Genomic DNA, 26399 nt, shown 5'->3' with positions numbered 1-26399 from the left:
CTAGATCCCATCTGGGCCGCGGGGGCAGAACCTCCGTGCAGCCTGTCTATACTCGGGTCAAGGGCAAGGTTGAAGTCCCCAAGCCAAATGGCAGGGGTGCCCGGATATTGGGCCATAAAAGCTAATCCCTCAGTCACCAGGCCAGCAGAGTACGGAGGTGGTATGTACAGGGCCAGGAGAAGGTAACGTCTACCATGTACAGTACAATGCAAAAAAATAAATCTCCCCTGGGGATCAGTATGCATATCAATCAGGTGAAATGGCAGTGTTTTGGCAATCAGCAGTGACACACCCCGGGAGTAGGGAGTGTGGGTCGCGTGATACGCCCATCCAACCCAGGGTCGCCTAAGAGCCAACTGAAGCTGGCCAGTAACATGTGTTTCTATCAGCGCTATTATGTCGGCCCTATATGTCTTAAGACAAGTAAAAACTGCCGTGCGCTTAAGCTTATCCCGGAGTCCCCTGACGTTCCAAGTCAAGAATTTAACTGGAGCCATACAGCAATAAGGAACAGTCTATTTGCTGGGAGGGGCAGGCTAAGTACCAATAGCGGTCCCACCCCACACCCCCCCCCCCCCACAATAATAAGTGCGTTCCTAGCAATGCATGAAGTGACATTTTTTGTTGTACCATAAACTCAATTACCATAAACTCACAACAGAACTCAAACTCAGAATCCCCCCCAAACCCCCCGCCCCCCACCCAGCTCTCAGCACCCCCAACTTTGCCGGAGCATTCACCCCCAACTAGCTATGCAGATGTCCGCACCCCCTGCAGCAACAGCGTCCAGTGCAGCCTCACTCCGCCGCCCGAATCAGCTGTCTCTCCAGGAGGGCAGACATGACATGGCGCAACACACAAGGCGAACACTCGCTGTATCAGGCCCCAGGAGCAGCCGCAAAAACCAGAGCTGCGGTCCCCGCCCCCGGTGCCAGGAAAACAGGCAAACAAGCATCTGCGAGCAGAAACAGCAGTAATAATAATAATAAATTGAGTAAAGAAAAAAAAATTGGGAAAGTACATGAAGAAAAAAAAAATTTTTTTTTAAAACAGAAGGCAGAAGCATTCGTCCCAGCAAAGTACACCGCAGTAAAGGGAGATCAGAGTGCAAAAGGGCTGGAGTCCGCCATCACAGGGGAGGAAGGCCAACAGGGACAGAACTACACGTGCCAGGGTGGACCAAGTCAGGGTCAGCATGCAAAATGGGGGGGCAGACAGGTGAGCACCGTGACACCCGAGGGCAAAGCGGACAGTACCAGCCCCCCGGAAAGTATCTTCAGTAGAAGGCAGGCAGGGTTGTAGGGACCATCAGTTCACAGCAAGCAGAGCCACTATAGTAAGCAATAGTCAGAGCAAGAAAGAACATAGGTCCCGGGCCTCATACAAACAGCCAATAAATTGCGGTCCAAGCAGAAACCGTAATCCGGTGTATCACCACAGAGAGCCCACTCCAGTCCGCACACTAGGCCCGGCGGTTCCGGTCAGCCTCTTGCCGGTCCAGCCACTCCATCGCCTGCGCCGGGTCATCAAAAAAGTGAGCGCGGTCCTCTCCCAAAACACGCAGCTTCGCCGGATACATCATGGCATACTTCAGGTGATTAACCCTCAGCCTCCGCTTGACCTCAATAAAGCGAGCCCGTTGCTTCTGGACCTCCGCAGAGAAGTCCGGGAAGGCCATAACGTGTCCTGCACGGTAAGGGATGTTACCCTTCTCCCTGCTCAGGCGCAAGACGGCATCATGATCTCTAAAATTCAGCAGTTTGGCAATTAGTGTCCGGGGCGGTGCACCCTCCGGCGGGCGCCTCGCCGGCATACGATGTGCCCGTTCCACGACAAAAGTAGTAGAGAAAGCTTCCCTACCGTAGGTCTGGGCCAGGAAGTTCTCGAGAAAAGCAGGTGGATCAGAGCCCTCCGCTCCCTCCGGAAGGCCGATGAAACGAAGGTTCGACCTGCGGGATCGATTCTCGAGGTCGTCAGGCTTCTGAGAGAGAAGATGAAGTTGGCGCCTCAGCTCTTCATGGGAGTGCTGTAACGGATGGAGCACGTCCTCCGCCTGGCTAATCCTGTCCTCCGTCTCCTTCACACGATCCTTAAGCTTGGACATGTCCTGCCTGATGAGGGATACGTCCACCCGAATCTCCTCGATTTTAGTAGTAAGGGAGGACTGGCAAGCCGAGATAGCCTCCAGTACCTTCTCAGTGTCGTTCGTCGCTGGTGGAGGAGAGAATGCCGTGGAGGCGCCATCTTGAGCTGCCTCCCGCTCCTGTCTGCGGTATTTGTCCAAGGAGGACATCGCCGTGCTGTTCTTCTTGGAAGGAGACATGGCAGACTGGATGCTGGGGTCTCAATCCAACGATTCCCGTTAGTATTTAGCTGTCGCTGATGCACAGGATAGATATGCAGGATAGACCGAGAGCGGAGCACAACTCACGTGCGACCTACTCCATCACCGTCCAGGCCACGCCCCCCAAACGGGGTATGCCTTTAAACTTTTTATATATTTTTTAAAATGATTGTATTATCATTATTGATATTGTCTGACCACTTTTTAATATTATTAATGTGGGACTTTTTGAAAGAAGTTGGATGTATTACAATAAAATATATAAGTGACTACAAAAAGACTCATTTTTGTTACCACTATATTCTTATTCTAATAGCAAAAGTTGACTATAAATTTTAAAAAAAAAGATAAAAAACACTTGATCGCTCATTTGGAAATCCTCTTATATTGTTTATGTAATCCTCACACGTTTACATATAGAAAGTCACATGCAAGTTATTTCTCAATCTCTCTAATAGGATAGCCCAGTGTTTCTCAACTCCAGTCCTCAAGGCGCCCCAACAGGTCATGTTTTCAGGCTTTCCATTATTTTGCACAGGTGATTTGATCAGTTTCCCTGCCTTAGTAATTATCACAGCCATTTCATCTGAGGGAAATCCTGAAAACATGACCTCTTGGGGTGCCTTGAGGACTGGAGTTGAGAAACACTGGGGTAGCCCCAAACAGTTAGAAGTAATTATCTTTGAAGTTCTCCTTTCTAGAAACCTGGATCAATAATATTGGTGATATCATCGGGCAAACTATACAATACTGTCAATTGGTAAGTTAGTTCCAAGATTAGACAAATTCAGCATAGATCCTTATCCATTGTGTGCAATAAAGTTTATATACACAGATGCACAGTTGGACATACAGTAACTGAGGTTGGGAACTTGATATAAATAAAAGCCTCAGTTTAGTGTAGCTGAAGAAAGCTGAGGTTCAAGTGTATCTGTCTTTTATCAGGATGGCAGTCGGGTAATAAAAATATCTGGCATACCTGTATAATTCACCCACATGAAGTCAAACTGTATACTAGTAGAATGTCACTAGCTGCAGTTGGTAAATTCATTATTATATGGTCAGACTGTGTATGTGTTAGACAATTCACTGATGGATGCTAAATCATATATGATCAAAGAATATGAATCTTGACAGCTTTGAATGACATATTAATCGCAAGTCCTCCATGTAACATGACAGACAGATTAGACAAGGTTCCTCACATATGGGGACCAAACATGTTCAAAATGCCAGATATATAATAAGAAAAGGAAATTGCCAAAGTTATGCATGGTTAAAAAAACACAAGTACATCACTCAACTGTAATTCCTTAGATATCGTCGATTGCATGTCCAAAATGCATAACTATATGTCCTTCAACTGTCCAGTTGTGCTACAAAAAACAAAAAAAAAAAACAGATATTGCCATTTAATGGTACGCTGTTTCTCATTAATCCAAACATGGGGACATCTAATTCCAAGCTGGCAAAACAGCACTGCCTATTTTAACATGAGTCATTGTTGAATACCAACTTTCCCAGACAAAAAGAAGCAACAATATCAATGACAATCATGCCAGCTTTTAAGTGTCTAAACCAGCCTTTCTCAACCTTTTCAACACAGAGGAACCCTTGAAATAGTTCTCCAGTCTCGGGGAATCCCTGCTAAAAGAAATCTACAACTCATGATACAATAATGTGATGGTCAGTGGGATGAATGGTCCTTACACTTGTTGACATTGGGAAGAATTACCTCCTTACAGATAGCTAAAAAGATCAATGGTATCAGTGGGAACTTATCCGAGAGGCAGAATTGGCCCAATGCTAAAGGAGCCCCTAGCAACTGCTGGAGGAACCTTAGGGTTCCACGGAACCCTGGTTGAGAATCACTGGTCTAAACGCTGAGCGCAGATTAGTGACGTCCTGATGCATGCACAGTTTGATGGCATCATGATGCCTTCATGGGAGATATCATAGCACATGACTTCCCAGCACCTGTTTAAAAAGTGCTCAGGGTGTGCATCAAGTAAGGTTGCAGTAAAAATATAATGCTTATCAAGCTGGAATGCAAACAAAGAACTAACAGATGTTTAGAATACCAACATTCAAAAAAAAAATCAAAGGAAAAAATTAACTTATGTCATCTTTTTCTAAAAGAAAAACAGAACAAAAAAAAAAAGTACCTATCAAAAATAAATATAAACTTATATTGATTGATATACATTTTTTTTCTTTACAAAAGTATTTACAAAACATCTCTAAACTGGGTTAGAATTTATCAGCAAAGATTATGAATAAAGGTAGGAAATATTTTTCTTTATTTTATAAAAAAGCAAACAAAATTTCCAGATCCAGAGCCATTAAAACCTGAAAAACAGGAGATTTCAATTTGTAAAGCCACATATCTCTAGGCCCAAGATATTTGTGATAGTCACCTCCTTGGATTCTATCCAGGGCCCAGAATGGCAATTGGCCAATGTGTCCTGTAAGATTTACAGATTAAAATCTCATGATTCACTTCATCTAAATTATTCTATAAACTTTGTTGACTCAACTGATGAGGATCTGTTTTTGTCGCTTGTTGAATTTGTCTAGTCTTGGTACTAGCTTAAAAAGTGCCACTATTGTATATTTTGCTGGGTAATATCACAATTGTTAAAGTTGAAGTTTTTTACCTACTGCTTAAGTCGCATAACTTACCTGCAATGAAGAATGTCCCAAGTTATGTGGGCTGATGGTTCCTGAAGAAATATTCTGTCCTGTTATGCCAGTCCTCTTCACAGGTCTGATCTTCTGGTGCTGCAAGATTTAATTGCTTTGGGTCTAACAATGGAATGCATTTTAGAAGCTTATGACAGAGGACTGCATGTCCCTATCCTCTCCTCCACTGACAAATGTCCATTCATTGATTTCACTGAAGGTAACATGACCAAGGGTTTGGTGAGGAGTGGATGCATGACAGAATCCGCTTTCCCACTCACAGCCAATGTTACATTCAGTGAAATCCATGAATGGACTTTTGGCAGTGGAGGAGAAGCAAAAAGGGCACGGGTTGCCATTGGAAGTTTCTGAAATGCATTTAAATGTTAGACCTGAAGCTAATAACCCCCACATCACCAGAAGTTCAGAGCTGCGAAGAGGGCTGCCATCACAGGATAGAAGATTTGTTCAGGAACCATCAGCCTGCAGGACATGGGACAATTTCATTGCAGGTAAGTTATGTGACTGCAGCAGAAGATGAAAAAAATAAGTAAATTAAACTTCTGCTTTAATGGTCCAGGTTTTTGGCTTAATCCACACAGAAGAACTCAATAGATACTCACCTGTCAGAGACAACTTGGATATGAGTATTTATATGCAAGCCTAAGTGGATTAATAAGGGGTTTTCCAAATTTTTTTCTCTCTTTTTTTTTTAAGCGTTTTAATTTAAGATTTTCAATTTTGGCTATAAGAATATTTTTGTATTCTTTATATAGAATATATTATTGTGAAACTTCCAAAAGTCCCATATTGTTATTATATATGAAACAGGGATATCCTTCAGTTATTTATATTAATATACTATTTTAACTAATATACACATTTTTTGATAAAGCCCTACATCCCCCTGCAGAAAAAAATCTTTACTTCCCTTTCATACACTTTTAGTACTACTATAGCTATTTTGATTTTTTTTTTTTATTGTTTATTTTATCTCCCTTAATATTGTTATTTTCATGATTTCTAGTACATTACAGTGCCTTGAAAAAGTATTCACACCCCTTGAAATTTTCCACATTTTGTCATGTTACAATCAAAAGCATAAATGTATTTTATTGGGATTTTATGTGATAGACCAACAAAAAAATGGCACATAATTGTGAAGTGGAAGGAAAATGATAGTTTTCCAAATGTTTTTACACATAAATATCAGAAAAGCGTGATGTGCATTTTTATTCAGCCTCCTTTACTCTGATACCCCTAACTAAAATCTAGTGGAACCAAATTGCCTTCAGAAGTCACCTAATAATTAGAGTCCACCTGTGTATAATCTAACCTCAGTATAAATACAGCTGTTCTGTGAAGCCCTTGGTAACTCTGGAGGAGCGGCAGAGATCCACAGCTCAGGTGGGAGAATCTGTCCACTGGACAACTATTAGTCGTGCGCTCCACAAATCTGGCCTTTATGGCAGAGAGGCAAGAAGAAAGCCATTGTTGAAAGAAAGCCATAAGAAGCCTGGTCAGATGAGACCAAAATTGAACCTTTTGGCCTAAAAACAATGTGTGGCGAAAAACTAACACTGCACATCACCCTGAATACACCATCCCCACCGTGAAACATGGTGGTGGCAGCATAATATTGTGGGAATGCTTTTCTTCAACAGGGACAGTGAAGCTAGTCGGAGTTGATGGGGAAAATGGATGGAGCCAACTACAGGGCAATCTTAGAAGAAAACCTGTTAAAGTCTGCAAAAGACTTGAGACTGGGGCGGAGGTTTACCTTCCAGCAGGACAACAACCCTAAACATACAACCAAAGCTACAATGGAATGGTTTAGATCAAAGTATAAATCCAGACCTAAATCCAATTGATAATCTGTGACAAGACTTGAAAATTGCTGTTCACAGATGCTCTCCATCCAATCTAACAGAGCTTGAGCTATTTTGCAAAGAAGAATGGGCATAAATGTCACTCTAGATGTGCAAAGCTGGTAGAAACAGCCCCAAAAAGACTTGCAGCTGTAAGGTGGTTCTGCTTTAGTATTAGTATTATATTAGTATATATAATATATATATTATTAGTATTATATAGTATTAGCTCAGGGGGGCTGAATACAAATGCACGCCACACTGTTCAGAAAAATCTTGAAAACCATTTATGATTTTCCTTCCACTTCATAATTATGTGCCACTGTGTTGGTCTATCACATAAAATCCCAATAAAATACATTTACTATTTTGGTTGTAACATGACAAATGTGGAAAATGTCAAGGGTTATGAATACTTTTTCAAGGCACTGTACATTAATATTACCAAAATATCATTATCTAAATTTTTTTGGTTATGTTTTTAATTTATTGATTGCAATTTTGTGTATGCCTAAAATGAGACCACATATTACATTCATCTGTATATCCTTTGTGTTGTATTTTTTCAAGTCCTAATGAAGGGGGCACATTGGGTTCTTGTTTAGTCCACCACCTCATTTTTTTACTGGAATAAATTAGTTCCTGGAGTATTAACTTGTTAACTTGTGATGTGGTGCTTCAGTATCAGAGTTATTCGCCTCTACAAGGCAGCTGAAAATCCCAAATGGCGTTCCCGCACCAAATACAAAAAATAAAACAATGGCTGATGCTCAGATGAATGGAGCACGTACAAAAAGTTCAAAAACTAAATGTTTTCAGTTGCTCAGGTTAAAAAGCTGAGGATTTTGTTAAATACTGTACTTTTGCAATCACATGTTGAAGTTACAATGTCGCATCAAAGCACAATTGAAAAGTGTGGTCCTTATGGGACATATAGAGCAGTGCAAAAGCTAAAAGCAGGCTCATCTGGGGATTTTTGTACTCTAGATCATTATTGTCATTCCTATGCAAATTTTTAAAGCAGGCTCATCTGTTTTTTTTTTTTTTTTTTTTTTTTTTTTTTTGTATTCTAGAGCATCATTGTCATTCCTATGCAAAAACTAAAAGCAGGCTCACCTGGGTTTTTTTTTTTTTTTGTATTCTTGAGTATCATGGTCATTCCTACTCATTGTGGTAAAGTCAGCTGCACTCGTATATTACCTCCTGTCAGAATGCAAAAGTAAGGCCGCGTACACACGGGCGGATTGTCTGGCCAACTAAGTTCGTCAGACAATCCGACAGATAGTCCGTCCAAATTTTGAATGAACGGACTTGACCACACACGATGAACAGACAGTCCGCTGAAAGCTTGCGCGATGACGTGTACAGCACGTACGGCGGGACTAGAAAAACGACGTCCAATACACTGCAATGCAACCTTCGGCCGTGTAAATCCTTTCTGAGCATGCGCCATACTTAGTCCGTCCAACTTGCCTACACACGAGCGGACTGTCCGCTGAAACCAAGTTTGGACGGACAAAACCAAGTTTGGACGGACTGTATTATGGAAATTCCGAAAGACTTAGTCCGCCAGACTGTCCGCTGAAAAAGTCCGCTGAAGCCCACACACGAGCGCATTGTCCGCTGAAACACGGTTCAGCGGACTAAGTTGGACAGACAATCCGCCCGTGTGTACGCGGCCTAAGTTGTAAAGTGGTGAGTGCAGCTGGGTTATTAAGATCTGGGGTCTGCTGAGCAGTAGATCGTACCACACATAAAAACACATAGGCACTAAATACGTGTTTTTGGTTTCCTGCAAGCCCCTTCCTATACCCAGCACCCAAGGCTAGAAATGGGCCTTCCAATACTACCTGATGTCAATATATTTCTTCTTAACTTTTAACTTTTTGATAGAGCGGACAAAGTTATTTTCATATTGATGTCTGTGTCTCAGCCGGGAGATTTCCCCTTTCTTTCTGCTCATGAGGAGAAATCCCCCCAAAAGTGAAATTTTTAGTAGAGTAGTAAGAATTAGGGCTTATGTACGTTTGTGTTGTTTATTGTATACTCTTTTCAGTGTATTCCCTCACTTTTTGTTTAAAGAGGAACTGTAGCCTGCTCACATAATTTGTAATAAAAACATCTTTGCCATTGTGAAGTTTCCCTCCAACCATATTATTTTATAAACACTGTGATTCTGTACTTGCCAAATATGCTGCAGAAATCTCTCTCCACTAAGTCTGGCTACAACCATTTTAACTGTGGGCAGCTGAAACTGCTCCCTGTTCACTTCCTGGATTTACACAGAGGCACACCTCCAGCTCTGCAGTTCTCATTGGCCCTCTTATGACTCATACCGCCTCCCTTCCTGGCACACTCTCACTGGAGTTAGAGAGAGAGCTGTGCATGATGTCATAAGCCTAGGCTAATGACCAGACAATAAACAGGAAGTCTTCACACTGGTTCAATATGCGTTCGTTTATGGTGTTAAAATTCTTGCTTGTTTAATTTTTGGTCAATTAAAAAAAACGCACCAAAAACACACCTCCCCATTGAAATGAATTGAACACGCAGCAAGAACGCATCAATAACACGCCCATGTTATGTTTGTTATGGTGTATTTTTAATATATGTCATTAGACTCAAAAACTGCATAAGCACAGTAAAATTGTGGTCAAATCACTGCAAAATCGCAGTAAAAAACACTGAAAAACGTATCCTAGAGCTACAGATTTCTACAGCTAACACTACTGGCGGTTTTACAACATCCATTATGGATGAGGTCTTACAATCACTTTAACCCCTTCCCACCCACACTATAGACGAAAGATGGCTAAAGCGCTGGTATATTTTGCCGAGAAGCCTTCCATAGACTTCTTTCTGTGATCGTGCTGCCCATGCCCCCCTACGGCACGTGGGCAGTGCACTCTGTGATCGCTGAGTCATTTGAGTAAAGGGCCAATCAAAGCGGCCCTTTACTACATGATCAGCTGTGTCCAATGACAGCTGATCATAATGTAAAAACAAGCCGGTTATTGCCTTTCCTTTCCTCAAGACGACAGTGTGAGGAGGGGAGAAGAGAGCCGATAACCGGCTTGTGTTAAAGAGACATCAACACTGATAATCAGGGAACTGATTATCAGTGTCCTGATTATCAGTACAGTCCCACCAGGGCTGCCTATCAGTGCCCACCAATGCTGCTAATCCCCTGTGGCTCGTGGGCAGCGCGCTCTGTGATCACTGAGTCCTTCGGGTAAAGGGCCAATCAAAGCGACCCTTTACCACGTGATCAGCTGTGTCCATTGACAGCTGATCATAATGTAAACAAAAGCCGGTTATTGCCTTTTCTTTCCTCATGCTGACAGCGTGAGGAGGGGAGAGGAGAGCTGATAACTGGCTTGTGTTAAAGGGATATCTACACTGATAATCAGGGAACTGATTATCAGTGCAGTCCCAACAGTGTCCACCAGTACTGTAAAATCAATGTCCATCAGTGCCTCCTCATCAGTATAACCCATTAGTGCTGCCTATCAGTCCCGCCTACCAGTGACCATCCATGCCCATTAGTGCTGCCTATCAGTGCTACCCTTCAGTGCCCATCAGTGATGCCTATTAGTGCTGCCTATCAGTGCTCTTCAGTGCCTTCTATCAGTGCCCAGTGCCACCTATCAGCACCCATCAGTGCCACCTCATAAGTGCACACCAGTGCCGTCTCATCAGTGCCACCCATCAGTGCCACCTCATTAGTAGCTATCAGTGCCCATCAGTGCACATCAGTGAAGGTGAATTTTTTTTTGCCAAATTTCATAACACACTATGACACATTTTCAGTCTTTTTTTGTTTGTATAGCAAAAAATAAAAAACCCAGAGGTGATTAAATACCACTAAAAGAAAAGCTCTGTGTGAAAAAAATTATAAAAATTTCATATGGGTACAGTGTTGCATGACTGCGCAATTGTCATTCAAAATGTGACAGTGCTAAAAGCTGAAAATTGGCCTGGGCAGGAAGGGGGTAAAAGTACCCGGTACGCAAGTGGTTAAAAACAATCCATCCCTGACCTATGCTTGTATTGTGAAATAATTAATTTTCAAAGATTCTCAAAGATCACAATAAAGACTCTGAAGTGGGTTTAAGTTTTTTTTTTTTAACAGTTTAGAAACACATGTTGCGGGATTACATTAGAAATCTGGCAAGCTTTCAGGATATTCATGCAAAAATAAAGCAATAGGGAAAGAGCTAAGATTTTAGTGCCTCTGTTGTAAACATTGACAATTCATTTCTCCATGATGCATTTAGCTACAAAGGTGGCTGTTGTGCTTGTTCAGACTATGTAAACACATTAGTGCGCACAGCCTGGGAACAGATTATTAACATTTGCAACACAGTTTGTAGAACTGGTTAACTCAGGAGCTATTACAATGTTATGAATTCTATATTCTAGAATAGTTTAGAAGCATAAACAAAGTTTCAAACTGTTTTGAAACCAACAAAAAGATTCATACACATGGTTCTGGTACATTGCTGAAGCTTAAAGTGTTAGTTCACCTTTACAGAAAAAATGTAAAGGTGAACTAACACTGTATGCCCTCCCCATCCCTGCTTTCTCCCTCTTCTTTGTGCAGCACTTCCGGGATGGACCAGAGTGATTCTGATTGGTCAGTTCCGTCACAGTGTCTATTCCCTAATGACAGAATCTCTGACATGCTACACTTTCTATTTCCAAAAGAGTCACAATTAACCTGGGAGAACAAGAGAAGTCCCCAGCATCCCCCCAGGCCAGATAATGAATATTGGTGACTACAATGGGAAGCAAACTGAAAAGCAAAACCAGTTGAACAAACAACTTAGCAATAAGCTGTCATTCAAGCCAAACGCATGTTACTTGGTTTGATGTGCAGTTACTATTACCTTTCACAGTCATGTTAATGTATAGATCAGACCCAGGATACCTTTATATTAAAAGTGAAACCTCAGACAAACAGTTGAGATGCAGACATATTTATTGTTTTGTAATTTTGTTCAGCTGGTGTTCTGCCAAAACAGCCAACTCGCCAAAAACTCCAAACACATCACTTCTGGTGACTCTCCAGCAGCAGTAATTGGAGATTTTGATGAGTTACCCATCTTTACAGAACACCGGCAGTGTATACACTACAGTAAATGAGAGAATGAGTAAACATTGTTAGTCCACCCACCAATAACCAACAACATGGCCGCCTCCAAGGCGGCAACAACTTTTTTCCTCCTTAGAGGTTGTTTTGTTAAAACAGCCAGCTCGTTGTGAACCATAGTGCATACGCTGCTGGTGTTCTGTGAAAACTCATCAAAATTTCCAATTACAGCTGCTGGAGAGTCACAGTAAGTGACGTGGTTGGAGATTTTGGCGAGTTGGCTGTTCTGGCAGCAGAACACTGGTCTCTTCCACACTAATCAGGCACAGAGTTGACTTCTTGAGTAAAGATGGCTTTACACTCTTTGAATTTCATCTGGACCTGATGAACCGGTCAAAATTCGCTTAGTGAGTGGTAAGTCGGCAAATTCACACCCGACAGCCATCGACTTAAATAAATCGAAATTGCTAGGCCGAAAATTGTCAGCTGAAAAGCAGTTGCATCCAATCAGATGCAGCTGCTGTTTGGATGGAGCATTGTCCTGCATAAAGATCATGGCCTTCTTGAAAAGTGCACACTTTTTCCTATACCACTGCTTGGAGAAAGTGTCTTCTACCATCTTCGACCCAAAAAGGTCATTTAGCTCATATTTTATAATAGAAGCCCATACCAGTACCACACCTCCACCTTGCTGGCGTATGAGCCGAAGTGGAGCTCTGTGCCCGTTACGATCCAGCCACAGGCCAATCCATCTGGTCCACGAAGAGTCCCTCTCATATCGGTTCATAAAACCTTTGAACAATCTGTCTTCAGATATTTCTTGGTCCAGTCTTTCAACTTGTGTCTTGTTCAGTGGTGTCATCGGATTTTAGCCTCTTAACCTTGCCATGTCTCTGAGCACTGAACACCTTGTACTTCTGGGCACTCCAGGTAGGTTGAAGTTTTGGAATATGACAGCATTGGAGGATAATGTGTTCCTGTTAACTCCATGTTTGATTCTTCTCAAATATTTGGCAGTTAATTTGGTGTCTTTTTTTCTCAACAAGTATCTTGCAAACCTGTTGACTACTTGCTGCATTCCTTTGAAAGACTTTTTAAAAATTTTGACTTTTCAGAGTCAGTTAAATCTCTTTCTTGGCCCATTTTGCCTGAGGAAAAGAAGCTGCCTAATAATTATGCACACCTTGATATAGGGTGTTGATCTCCTTAGGCCACACCCTTCCTGATTACACAAATACACATTACCCGATATGCTTAAATTCAATAAGCATTCAAGTTTATACAGCTTAGAGTTGGACAATATGCATAAAAATGATGATTTGGTCAAAATACTCACTTACCTAATATTTGTGCACACAGTGTATGCAGTAAAGCATGCTTGTTATACTCACTGTGAAACCTAAGGGCTTGATGCTCCGCATTGTGTAAAAATGCTGTTTGATCCTGCCTTCTCTGACCCTCCTATTCTTCCAGTGTCCCCAATCCATCTGCTGAGAAGAGAGAGCCTTTGGAGTCACTTTGCACATGCTCAGTTTGGTGTGTATTGTGACCAGCACAGGGCCAATCAGCACTATCCAGACAGAGGACCAGGGGTCCTGCAGTCTCATAGGACAGTCAGAGTAGAATGAAAACTCCTCCTATATGCTTTAACCAGACACTGATAGAAGTCACTAGACTGCTATATACTGCTGATGAGAAAGGGTATTTAGCAGTTAATATTTACTAAAATAACTGCATTACCATGTTCTGTGTACTATGGGAGACCAGATATAGTGAATACAGGATCCTGGGTTTAGTAGCACTTTAAGCTGCAAGCAGCACAACAAGTTACATTTGCATGACCCATTTTGTACAAACAGTGGTTCAGAGTGTTGACCAGCTATAAAAATAAAGTAAGTGGCATGGTGTCTATGACATAGTTACCTGTATCATACACTACAATTGTTTGCGCATGCCTTTCAATTTAATTTATGGCAACAAAAGGAGCCCCTAAATTATACAAATACTGACTTAAATTCCTAAGTTGAGGCCCATCTCTCGCTACACTTCATTCTTTGCCACTACACATTGCCATTACAATGATGCTGGGTTCACACCTATGCGAATTGGATGTGGGTTTCCCCGCATCCAATTCACATAGCAGGAGAATGTGCACGGCTCTCTATGGAGCCGGTTCACATATCTCGGGGGAGGCTGTGGAGCGCACTGCACAGAAACTGTGCGTCTTTGGCTCTGTTTCAGGGCCAAATTCAGGCAAAGATTTGGCCCTGAAACAGAGAACAGGGACACACAGCATTCCTGTGCAATCTGCGGCTGGTTTAGGTGTGAACCAAGCCTAATACTTCTCCCATGTGAAATATACCATATGCATTGCAAAGATTATAGCAAATGCTTTTTGCAGATTTATTTCCTTGGTATTACTGAATATAAGGATACGCCTTTTTTATAGCTGTCTGTGTATTTTTATAGTTTATTGTAATAGAAAAAGTTACAATATTTGTATCCTTTTAGGCGTGGATGAATATCTCACCCAAAATAAAACAAATGTAGCAGGGGATGCTTGTAGTTTAACTTGTAGCTTAGTGCAGGCTTCGGGAAAAGCAGAGAGACAACCGCACGAGCAGAAATAAAATATTTATGAAGGATTAAAGTATACTAAATGGCCCCATGTTTTTTGACAATGTTGGATGATCTAGTAAAGGGAAACCTTAGCGCTGATAATAGTAAATATGTAGGGATAACACTTATGTAAAGGAAACACCTAAATGACTAAGCTGCAACCATGTCAGTGTTCTGTCACTATAAAGATTAATTATATATAATGGTGCGCTCTGGTCAACTTCCTATTACACAATCTAAGAAAGAAATACGAGGCTACCAATCCTGAGGCTACTATAGGGATATATGTTGAACACAGTGCTTTGCAAAAATGCAATGATATCCTGTGCAAATAGGTAAAAGGAGATAAAGTGCAAATTAATTGTGTGCAATTGAGAAAAGTGCAGAAATGCTATGCACTTATCACAAAAAATGTGCAAAAGGGCAATATTAAGTGTTGATAACAAAAAAACTCCTTCACATCCAGTACAAAGTGCTGCTGTGCTAATTGCTGTTCAACCTAACTCATGAACAGCAGGGCTACCAATCCTGCTGTTCAGGAGTTAGCTGCCATTTTTAACATCCTTCTGACTTCGATACCATCTAAGTCATTGACCCAAAACATGCAGTGTAGATAAGGAAATTCAGTTGATGTTTGCATAATAAAATGCCCAATCCATAGAGCTCTCGGGGTATGGAAGAAATGTATGTGCAGTCATTTGCAGCTGCATGCTTTATAGTCCTTCTGGCAGGTCACAAAGTTACAAGTTCACATTAAGTATGGTAGACCACACCTAAGTGTAGAGGTGTGAAGAAGCCCTCACACTGCTACGTTGAGCAACTTTGTTATTCCTGTGAGAGACAACTGTGCTGCTTGAAGCTGACCAGATCCTTATGTGGGAACTGTAATGATGAGCATGGGTGGCTTTGTTATGATTCAATATTTAGGGTGAAAAGGGGAGTAAAACCAGGATTTTACAGTATACTTTGATGGTAGCATTGAGGGATGTCATCTCTTTCATACTACAATTTTTACCTATTGTTGTGTTGGTTTTGCATGTTAACATTGCTGCATTGCAATTCTTTCTGAATGGCACCCCAACAGACTAAAGCAATTCATCTATACTTCATAACACCACAACACATTTATTTGAATATACATACATGTGCTCCAGAAAAAAGTACGGGTACATTTTTTTGTGTGTGTGTTGAGGCAGGTTAATAGCCCATTGAAAGTGAATTGGCTGCGTTATTGCAACACATAAAGAAATACACATTAAGACATACATACATTATTTTTTCAGGTACTTATATAGTGTCGCCAAAATTACACAGGGCTTTCCATATACATTGTACATTCACATCAGTCCCTGTCCTCAAGGATGTATCTATATAAGGGTACTGGTACAAATTACTATTATTAAAAAAATATGTACAAAGTTAGAACCTTAACCAAACAGATGTATGTGCATATATGCACATACACTTATGCCTGGTATCGAATCAGATATAGTCTTCTGGAGTCAAAACAAGCCTGCTCTGCTGGTGAGTAACCTGTGGAAACAAATATACAGTGCCTTGCGAAAGTATTCGGCCCCCTTGAACTTTTCAACCTTTTGCCACATTTCAGGCTTCAAACATAAAGATATAAAATTTATATTTTTTGTGAAGAATCACCAACAAGTGAGACACAATTGTGAAGTGGAACGAAATCTTTTTTAACTAATAAAAAAATGAAAAGTGGGGCGTGCAAAATTATTCGGCCCCCTTGCGTTAATACTTTGTAGAGCCACCTTTTGCTGCGATTACAGCTGCAAGTCGCTTGGGGTATGTCTCTATCAGTTTTGCACATCGAGAGACTGAAATTCTTGCCCATTCTTCCTTGCAAAACAGCTCGAGCTCAGTGAGGTTGGATGGAGAGCGTTTGTGAACAGCAGTTTTTAGCCCTTTCCACAGATTCTCGATTGGATTCAGGTCTGGACTTTGACTTGGCCATTCTAACACCTGGATACATTTATTTATGAACCATTCCTTTGTAGATTTTGCTGTATGTTTGGGATCATTGTCTTGTTGGAAGATAAATCTCCGTCCCAGTTTCAGGTCTTTTGCAGACTCCAACAGGTTTTCATCCAGAATGGTCCTGTATTTGGCTGCATCCATCTTCCCCTCAATTTTAACCATCTTCCCTGTCCCTGCTGAAGAAAAGCAGGCCCAAACCATGATGCTGCCACCACCATGTTTGACAGTGGGGATGGTGTGTTGAGGGTGATGAGCTGTGTTGCTTTTACGCCAAACATATCGTTTTGCATTGTGGGCAAAAAGTTCGATTTTGGTTTCATCTGACCAGAGCACCTTCTTCCACATGTTTGGTGTGTCTCCCAGGTGGCTTGTGGCAAACTTTAGACAAGACTTTTTATGGATATCTTTGAGAAATGGCTTTCTTCTTGCCACTCTTCCATAAAGGCCAGATTTGTGCAGTGTACGACTGATTGTTGTCCCATGGACAGACTCTCCCACCTCAGCTGTAGTTCTCTGCAGTTCATCCCGAGTGATCATGGGCCTCTTGGCTGCATCTCTGATCAGTCTTCTCCTTGTCTGAGCTGAAAGTTTAGAGGGACGGCCAGGTCTTGGTAGATTTGCAGTGGTCTGATACTCCTTCCATTTCAAAGTGATCGCTTGCACAGTGCTCCTTGGGATGTTTAAAGCTTGGGAAATCTTTTTGTATCCAAATCCGGCTTTAAACTTCTCCACAACAGTATTACGGACCTGCCTGGTGTGTTCCTTGGTCTTCATGATGCTCTCTGCGCTTTCAACAGAACCCCAAGACTATCACAGAGCAGGTGCATTTATACAGAGACTTGATTACACACAGGTGGATTCTATTTATCACCATCAGTCATTTAGGACAACATTGGATCATTCAGAGATCCCCGCTGAACTTCTGGAGTGAGTTTGCTGCACTGAAAGTAAAAGGGCCGAATAATTTTGCATGCACCACTATTCAGTTTTTTATTTGCTAAAAAAGTTTAAATTATCCAATAGATTTCGTTCCACTTCACAATTGTGTCCCACTTGTTGGTGATTCTTCACAAAAAATAAAAATTTTATATCTTTATGTTTGAAGCCTGAAATGTGGCAAAAGGTTGAAAAGCTCAAGGGGGCCGAATACTTTCGCAAGGCACTGTATATAAATGGACTGCACCAACTAAAAACGTATATCACCACTCACTGGGAGTAAGATAGTAATATACCTACTAATAAATACCACCACGTCTGAAAATCAAATGCTAAATATTATATGCGACCAATTCTATTAGTGCCACAATTCCTAATTATAAACCTTAAACTCTCAGTGTATATATCATACAAACCAACATATAAGTGCGAAATGACAACAATATTGATTATGATGAAAATAAAGAGACAACCATAAAAGATTTTTGTGTACTATATACAGGGCAGGACTTAGGGTGGTGGGGGCCCCTGGGCTTGAGTCACTTTCGGGCCCTACCTTCTATACATTATCGTATTTATTAGTGTACAACTCACGCTGTATTTATCAGGGTATAACTCGCACCCCAAGTTTAGGAGGGAATTTTAAGGAAAAAAAAACTTACATTTAAATGCCCATCAATGCAGCCTGGCAGTGTCATTTGCAGCCTTGTCAGTGTAGCCTTGTCATTTACAGCCTTGCCCCAGTGTCATTTGCAGCCTTGTCATTGCAGTCTTGAAGTTTAAAAATGGTGCCGCCGAGATACAGAGTCCTGTGTATCTCGGCGGCTCTCGGGTCCTCACGGCGGCTCTCGGGTCCTTTTGCAGTCCCGAGCGGAGCCGAGAGTAGTGTACTCGGCTCGGCTCACAGTCACACCCAGTCCCTGTGTTATGTCCATCATAGGTCGGGACTGGGTGTGACTGTGAGTGGAGCTGAGCTGAGTACACTCGGCTATGTATCTTGGTGGGGCCCCCTATTGGGCGGGGCCCATGGGCTTGAGCCCAGTCAAGCCCAATGGTAAGTCCTGCCCTGACTATATACCACTGCTGCTGTAAAAAATATATATTTTGTGAACAAAAAACAGTTCTATCACAAATGAAAAAAGTCCAGCAAAACAGTCTCATGAATTTTTACAAGTGATTGGTGTGTCCCACTCTAGATAGCCCCAGTGCATGATCAACCACCTTTTCTTGTTACTTATTAGGGATGAGCTTCGAGTTCGAGTCGAACTCATGTTCTACTCGAACATTGCCTGTTCGCCTGTTCAGCGAACAGTGAACAATTTGGGCTGTTCGCAGCAAATTCGAAAAGCCGGAACACCCTATACAAGTCTATGGGAGAAATCTAAAGTGCTCATTTTAAAGGGTAATATGCAGGTTACTGTCCTAAAAAGTGTTTGGGGACCTGGGTCCTGCCCCAGGGGACATGGATCAATGCAAAAAAAAGTTTTAAAAACGGCCGTTTTTTCAGGAGCAGTGATTTTAATAATGATTAAAGTGAAACAATAAAAGTGTAATATTCCTTTAAATTTCGTAGCTGGGGGGTATCTATAGTATGCCTGTGAAGGGGCGCATGTTTCTGGTGCTTAGAACTGTCGCTGCACAAAGTGTCATTTGTGCAGGAAAAAAAGTCTTTTAAAATCACTTGCGGCTAAATTGTCGGGTCTCCGTAATACAGAGAACACTCAATGAGTGTTCTCTGTATTAGCCGACAATTCATTCATTCATTGATTAAAAAAAAAAAAAAAAAAAAAAAAGCGTGGGGGTTCCCCTAAATTCAATCAAAAGGCCCTTCAGGTCTGACATGGATATTAAGGGGAACCCCGTGTCAAATTTAAAAAAAAAATTAACGTGGGGGTCCCCCCAAATATCCATACCAGACCCTTCAGGTCTGATATGGATATTAAGGGGAACCCCGCATCAAATTTTAAAAAAAAATTGACGTGGGGGTCCCCCTAAATATCCATACCAGACCCTTTATCCGAGCACGCAACCTGGCAGGCCGCAGGAAAAGAGGGGGGGACGAGAGAGCGGCCCCCCCTCCCTCCTGAACCGTACCAGGCCACATACCCTCAACATTGGGAGGATGCTTTGGGGGTCTGTGACCCCTCAAAGCACCTTGTCCCCATGTTGATAAGGACAAGGGCCTCATCCTCACAACCCTGGCCGTTGGTTGTGAGGGTCTGCGGGCGGGGGGCTTATCAGAATCTGGAAGCCCCCTTTAACAAGGGGACCCCCAGATCCCGGCCCCCCCCCTGTTTGAAATGGTGAGGGGGTACAAAAGTACCCCTACCATTTCACAAAGAAAGTGTCAAAATGGTTAAATAAGACAAACACACTTTTGAAAAATTCCTTTATTAAAAATAAAAAAAATAAAAAAAAAATTCCAGCGGTGCTAATCCACTCTTGCTATCCAGCGACGGGTCTCCGGGGTCCAGCGATGGATGATCATATCCAGCGACGGGGGATCTCTCAGTCCAGCGCTGTCCATACCTCCTTCTTCTGTCTCCACTGCGGAGACACTGCAGAGAGCCGAGCGCTGACATTTCTTATATTGGGAGGGCGGGGCCACCCGTCACCTGACCCCGCCCCTCTGACGCAGGAGAGGGAAGCCAGGGGTTCCCCAGTGACGTGTGGGTGACCCCGCCCCCTCTGATGTAACGGAAACCTGCGTTACATCAGAGGGGGCGGGGTCACCCACACGTCACTGGGGAACCCCTGGCTTCCCTCTCCTGCGTCAGAGGGGCGGGGTCAGGTGACGGGTGGCCCCGCCCTCCCAATATAAGAAATGTCAGCGCTCGGCTCTCTGCAGTGTCTCCGCAGTGGAGACAGAAGAAGGAGGTATGGACAGCGCTTAACTGAGAGATCCCCCGTCGCTGGATATGATCATCCATCGCTGGACCCCGGAGACCCGTCGCTGGATAGCAAGAGTGGATTAGCACCGCTGGAATTTTTTTTTTATTTTTTTTATTTTTAATAAAGGAATTTTTCAAAAGTGTGTTTGTCTTATTTAACCATTTTGACACTTTCTTTGTGAAATGGTAGGGGTACTTTTGTACCCCCTTACCATTTCAAACAGGGGGGGGGCCGGGATCTGGGGGTCCCCTTGTTAAAGGGGGCTTCCAGATTCTGATAAGCCCCCCGCCCGCAGACCCTCACAACCAACGGCCAGGGTTGTGAGGATGAGGCCCTTGTCCTTATCAACATGGGAACAAGGTGCTTTGAGGGGTCACAGACCCCCAAAGCATCATCCCAATGTTGAGGGTATGTGGCCTGGTACGGTTCAGGAGGGAGGGGGGGCCGCTCTCTCGTCCCCCCCTCTTTTCCTGCGGCCTGCCAGGTTGCGTGCTCGGATAAAGGGTCTGGTATGGATATTTAGGGGGACCCCCACGTCAATTTTTTTTTTAAATTTGATGCGGGGTTCCCCTTAATATCCATATCAGACCTGAAGGGTCTGGTATGGATATTTGGGGGGACCCCCACGTCAATTTTTTTTTTAAATTTGACACGGGGTTCCCCTTAATATCCATGTCAGACCTGAAGGGCCTTTTGATTGAATTTAGGGGAACCCCCACGCTTTTTTTTTTTTTTTTTTTTTTTTAATCAATGAATGAATGAATTGTCGGCTAATACAGAGAACACTCATTGAGTGTTCTCTGTATTACGGAGACCCGACAATTTAGCCGCAAGTGATTTTAAAAGACTTTTTTTCCTGCACAAATGACACTTTGTGCAGCGACAGTTCTAAGCACCAGAAACATGCGCCCCTTCACAGGCATACTATAGATACCCCCCAGCTACGAAATTTAAAGGAATATTACACTTTTATTGTTTCACTTTAATCATTATTAAAATCACTGCTCCTGAAAAAACGGCCGTTTTTAAAACTTTTTTTTGCATTGATCCATGTCCCCTGGGGCAGGACCCAGGTCCCCAAACACTTTTTAGGACAGTAACTTTCATATTACCCTTTAAAATGAGCACTTTAGATTGTGAACGTTCGAGTCCCATAGACTTTAATAGGGTTCTAAAGTTCACACGAAGTTTAGGTCTGTTCGCAGGTTCTGGTGCGAACCGAACAGGGGGGTGTTCGGCTCATCCCTATTACTTATCGGTGCAGCTAAATATCACCCTTAACCTTCCTGGCGGTATGATTATTTCGGATTTTAGGTGCTGAAAGCGGTGTAATTATTTTGCATGAAAATTTGGTGTTTTATATTGTAGTCCTGTAATTCTTAGGAATAACTCACTTAAATCTGTCCAAACCAGAGTCTAGTAGACATCCCGGGTATGATAAAGTTTGAAAAATGAAATCATAAATTATAATATAATAAATAACTATAAATAATTATACCAAATAATAATATAACAATAATAAAAAATATTCAATAATGTAATCAAATCAAAAACACTGAAATTTGCTCAGTTGCAGAATTGTCACTGTCATTACTTTTCAATATTTGGTGACGGCTCTCCCCACAAATCGCTATCGATCAATTCTGCGAGTGATTCCAATTTATTATCGCTGTTTTCTAGCTGGTCTAAAATCATTTTTGATGTAAAGTGACAGTTTTGGTTGCTATGGACAATCTCCAGTTTCCAGGCATAAAGAACAGTTTTTATATTATAAAACTGCATGCAGGACTCTGGGCAGAACACTAGGGACAAAGGGGATGTGAAATTATTACATACAGCAATGTAATCTGTAAGATTACATTATACTGTATGTATACTGTGTGTTTAACTTTTTGAATGTGGTGCCGATCTCCGTCCCCGTGCGTCGCAACGCTCGCAGGGAACGGAGATCGACTCCGTGATGAATCGAGCGGAGGACGAGCCGCTCCTACAGCGCAGGGACATTGCTGGATCCAAGGGAGAAGGTAAGTAACCTCCTCCTGCATACAGCGATGCAGGCCCGAGTCTGGCTGGTCCCGAGTCTGGAGTACAAAACTTCCAACCGAGCCAGACTCGGGAACACCGCCAGGGGGCTTAAATTGTGATTCCACCACCACTTATGAATTGGCCACTCCCCAGAAACAGGTGAATTTACGCCTTAAATATAATGGTTGGATAACCACTTCATAAGTGGTGGTGGAATCACAATTTAAGGGTGATATTTAGCTGCACCAATAAATAACAAGAAAATTTGTTTTTTGTTCACAAAATATATTTTTTACAGCAGCAGCGGTATATAGTACACAAAAATCTTTTATTGTTGTCTCTTTATTTTCACCATAATGAATATTGTTGTAATTTCACACTTATATGTTGATTTGTATGATATATACACTGAGAGTTTAAGGTTTATAATTAGGCATTGTGGCACTAATAAAATTGGTCGCATGTAATATTTAATATTTGATTTTCAGACGAGGTGGTATTTATTAGTAGGTATATTACTATCTTACTTCCAGTGAGTGGTGATATATGTTTTTAGTTGGAGCAGTCCATTTATATATACCTGCCCTCAAAGAGCTTACAATCTAAGGTCCCTAATAGTGATGGCCGAACGGTTCGCCCGGCGGTCGTTTCGCGGCGAATTTCCGACTTTCGCCGTCCGCGGGTTCGAACGCCTTTTTCCGTCGTTCGCCCCGGCGGACTTACGTGTTTAATGTATACAAGAACTTTAACCTTTCGTGACACGTTTATCATGTGTTACAGGACAACCAATTGAGACATGACAGCTCATGGACACTTGGACATTCCCCCTAACCTATAAATACACCCGATCCGGTGGCCATTTTACATTCTTTCTTCTGTCACTGTAGGGAAAGGATCCTGTGTGGAGTAGGGACAGAGAAAACGCTAGCTATTTGGTACACAAAAGTTCTTTTCAGGACTGGTATAGGTGTTAGGTCAGCAGCCTGAGTTTCTTTTGTCAGTTTAGATAAAGGGACAGAGCGCTGTATGCTGCTATTTTAGGGACAGCTCAGCCAGATTAGTCTTTCTTCATCATCATCATCATCATCATCATTAGCTGTTACTATCAGGTCCACAAAAGAGCTGTTCCAGCTAATCGTTCCAGCCTACTCTTTTTTGCCAATTTGTATAGGGACAGGCAGGAAGCAGTGTGTCAGGCAGTGAGGATAATTTTAAAGACTTGCTGTTACTATTAGTTCCACAAAGGTTCTTTTCAGGACTGGTATCAGTGGTACGGTAATAGGCTTGTACACGTATAATATTCTTTCTTCCAAATATAGAAAGAATATTATACTTGACTGCTGCCCTTCTGCTGCAGTCTGCTAATCATTCACAACTCACTTGTTCCACAAAGCTCTTTATCAGGACTGGTAACTTGGTCTGTCTAGGGTGCTACGGTACATAGGCTTGGGTGCGGTACAGTCTGCTGTTCTGTAAGGACCGCTATCGGTCCACAATACATAGGGTTGCCGTGCACTACTGCTGACCGCTGCCCTATACTGCAGCAGTCCTTCAGCGGTATAGGGACTGACGCACAGTCTGCTAAACACTAATACACAACCTGCTTGGTCCACAAAAGTTCTTATAAGGACTGGTAACTTGGTATAGGGTGCTACGGTACATAGGCCTGAGTGCAGTACAGTCTGCTGTTCTGTAAGGACCGCTATCGGTCCACAATACATAGGGTTGCCGTGCACTACTGCTGACCGCTGCCCTATACTGCAGCAGTCCTTCATTGGTATAGGGACTGACGTACAGTCTGCTAATCACTAACACACAACCTGCTTGGTCCACAAAAGTTCTTATAAGGACTGGTAACTTGGTATAGGGTGCTACGGTACATAGGCCTGAGTGCAGTACAGTCTGCTGTTCTGTAAGGACCGCTATCGGTCCACAATACATAGGGTTGCCGTGCACTACTGCTGACCGCTGCCCTATACTGCAGCAGTCCTTCATTGGTATAGGGACTGACGTACAGTCTGCTAATCACTAACACACAACCTGCTTGGTCCACAAAAGTTCTTATAAGGACTGGTAACTTGGTATAGGGTGCTACGGTACATAGGCCTGAGTGCGTTACAGTCTGCTGTTCTGTAAGGACCGCTATCGGTCCACAATACATAGGGTTGCCGTGCACTACTGCTGACCGCTGCCCTATACTGCAGCAGTCCTTCAGCGGTATAGGGACTGACGCACAGTCTGCTAAACACTAACACACAACCTGCTTGGTCCACAAAAGTTTTTATAAGGACTGGTAACTTGGTATAGGGTGCTACGGTACATAGGCCTGAGTGCAGTACAGTCTGCTGTTCTGTAAGGACCGCTATCGGTCCACAATACATAGGGTTGCCGTGCACTACTGCTGACCGCTGCCCTATACTGCAGCAGTCCTTCATTGGTATAGGGACTGACGTACAGTCTGCTAATCACTAACACACAACCTGCTTGGTCCACAAAAGTTCTTATAAGGACTGGTAACTTGGTATAGGGTGCTACGGTACATAGGCCTGAGTGCGTTACAGTCTGCTGTTCTGTAAGGACCGCTATCGGTCCACAATACATAGGGTTGCCGTGCACTACTGCTGACCGCTGCCCTATACTGCAGCAGTCCTTCAGCGGTATAGGGACTGACGTACAGTCTGCTAAACACTAATACACAACCTGCTTGGTCCACAAAAGTTCTTATAAGGACTGGTAACTTGGTATAGGGTGCTACGGTACATAGGCTTGAGTGCGGTACAGTCTGCTGTTCTGTAAGGACCGCTATCGGTCCACAATAGATAGGGTTGACGTGCACCACTGCTGACCGCTCACCTATACTGCAGCAGTCCTTCAGCGGTATAGGGACTGACGTACAGTCTGCTAATCACTAACACACAACCTGCTTGTTCCACAAAAGTTCTTATAAGGACTGGTAACTTGGTATAGGGTGCTACGGTACATAGGCTTGAGTGCGGTACAGTCTGCTGTTCTGTAAGGACCGCTATCGGTCCACAATAGATAGGGTTGACGTGCACCACTGCTGACCGCTGCCCTATACTGCAGCAGTCCTTCAGCGGTATAGGGACTGACGTACAGTCTGCTAATCACTAACACACAACCTGCTTGTTCCACAAAAGTTCTTATAAGGACTGGTAACTTGGTATAGGGTGCTACGGTACATAGGCTTGAGTGCGGTACAGTCTGCTGTTCTGTAAGGACCGCTATCGGTCCACAATAGATAGGGTTGACGTGCACCACTGCTGACCGCTGCCCTATACTGCAGCAGTCCTTCAGCGGTATAGGGACTGACGTACAGTCTGCTAAACACTAATACACAACCTGCTTGGTCCACAAAAGTTCTTATAAGGACTGGTAACTTGGTATAGGGTGCTACGGTACATAGGCTTGAGTGCGGTACAGTCTGCTGTTCTGTAAGGACCGCTATCGGTCCACAATAGATAGGGTTGACGTGCACCACTGCTGACCGCTGCCCTATACTGCAGCAGTCCTTCAGCGGTATAGGGACTGACGTACAGTCTGCTAAACACTAATACACAACCTGCTTGGTCCACAAAAGTTCTTATAAGGACTGGTAACTTGGTATAGGGTGCTACGGTACATAGGCTTGAGTGCGGTACAGTCTGCTGTTCTGTAAGGACCGCTATCGGTCCACAATAGATAGGGTTGACGTGCACCACTGCTGACCGCTGCCCTATACTGCAGCAGTCCTTCAGCGGTATAGGGACTGACGTACAGTCTGCTAAACACTAATACACAACCTGCTTGGTCCACAAAAGTTCTTATAAGGACTGGTAACTTGGTATAGGGTGCTACGGTACATAGGCTTGAGTGCGGTACAGTCTGCTGTTCTGTAAGGACCGCTATAGGTCCACAATAGATAGGGTTGACGTGCACCACTGCT

This window comes from Lithobates pipiens, unplaced genomic scaffold, assembly GCF_037356315.1.
Source record: "Lithobates pipiens isolate NorthernLeopardFrog02 unplaced genomic scaffold, aLitPip1_a1.2 Scaffold_19, whole genome shotgun sequence".
Lineage (NCBI taxonomy): Eukaryota > Metazoa > Chordata > Amphibia > Anura > Ranidae > Lithobates > Lithobates pipiens.
This window is presented reverse-complemented; position numbering follows the sequence as displayed.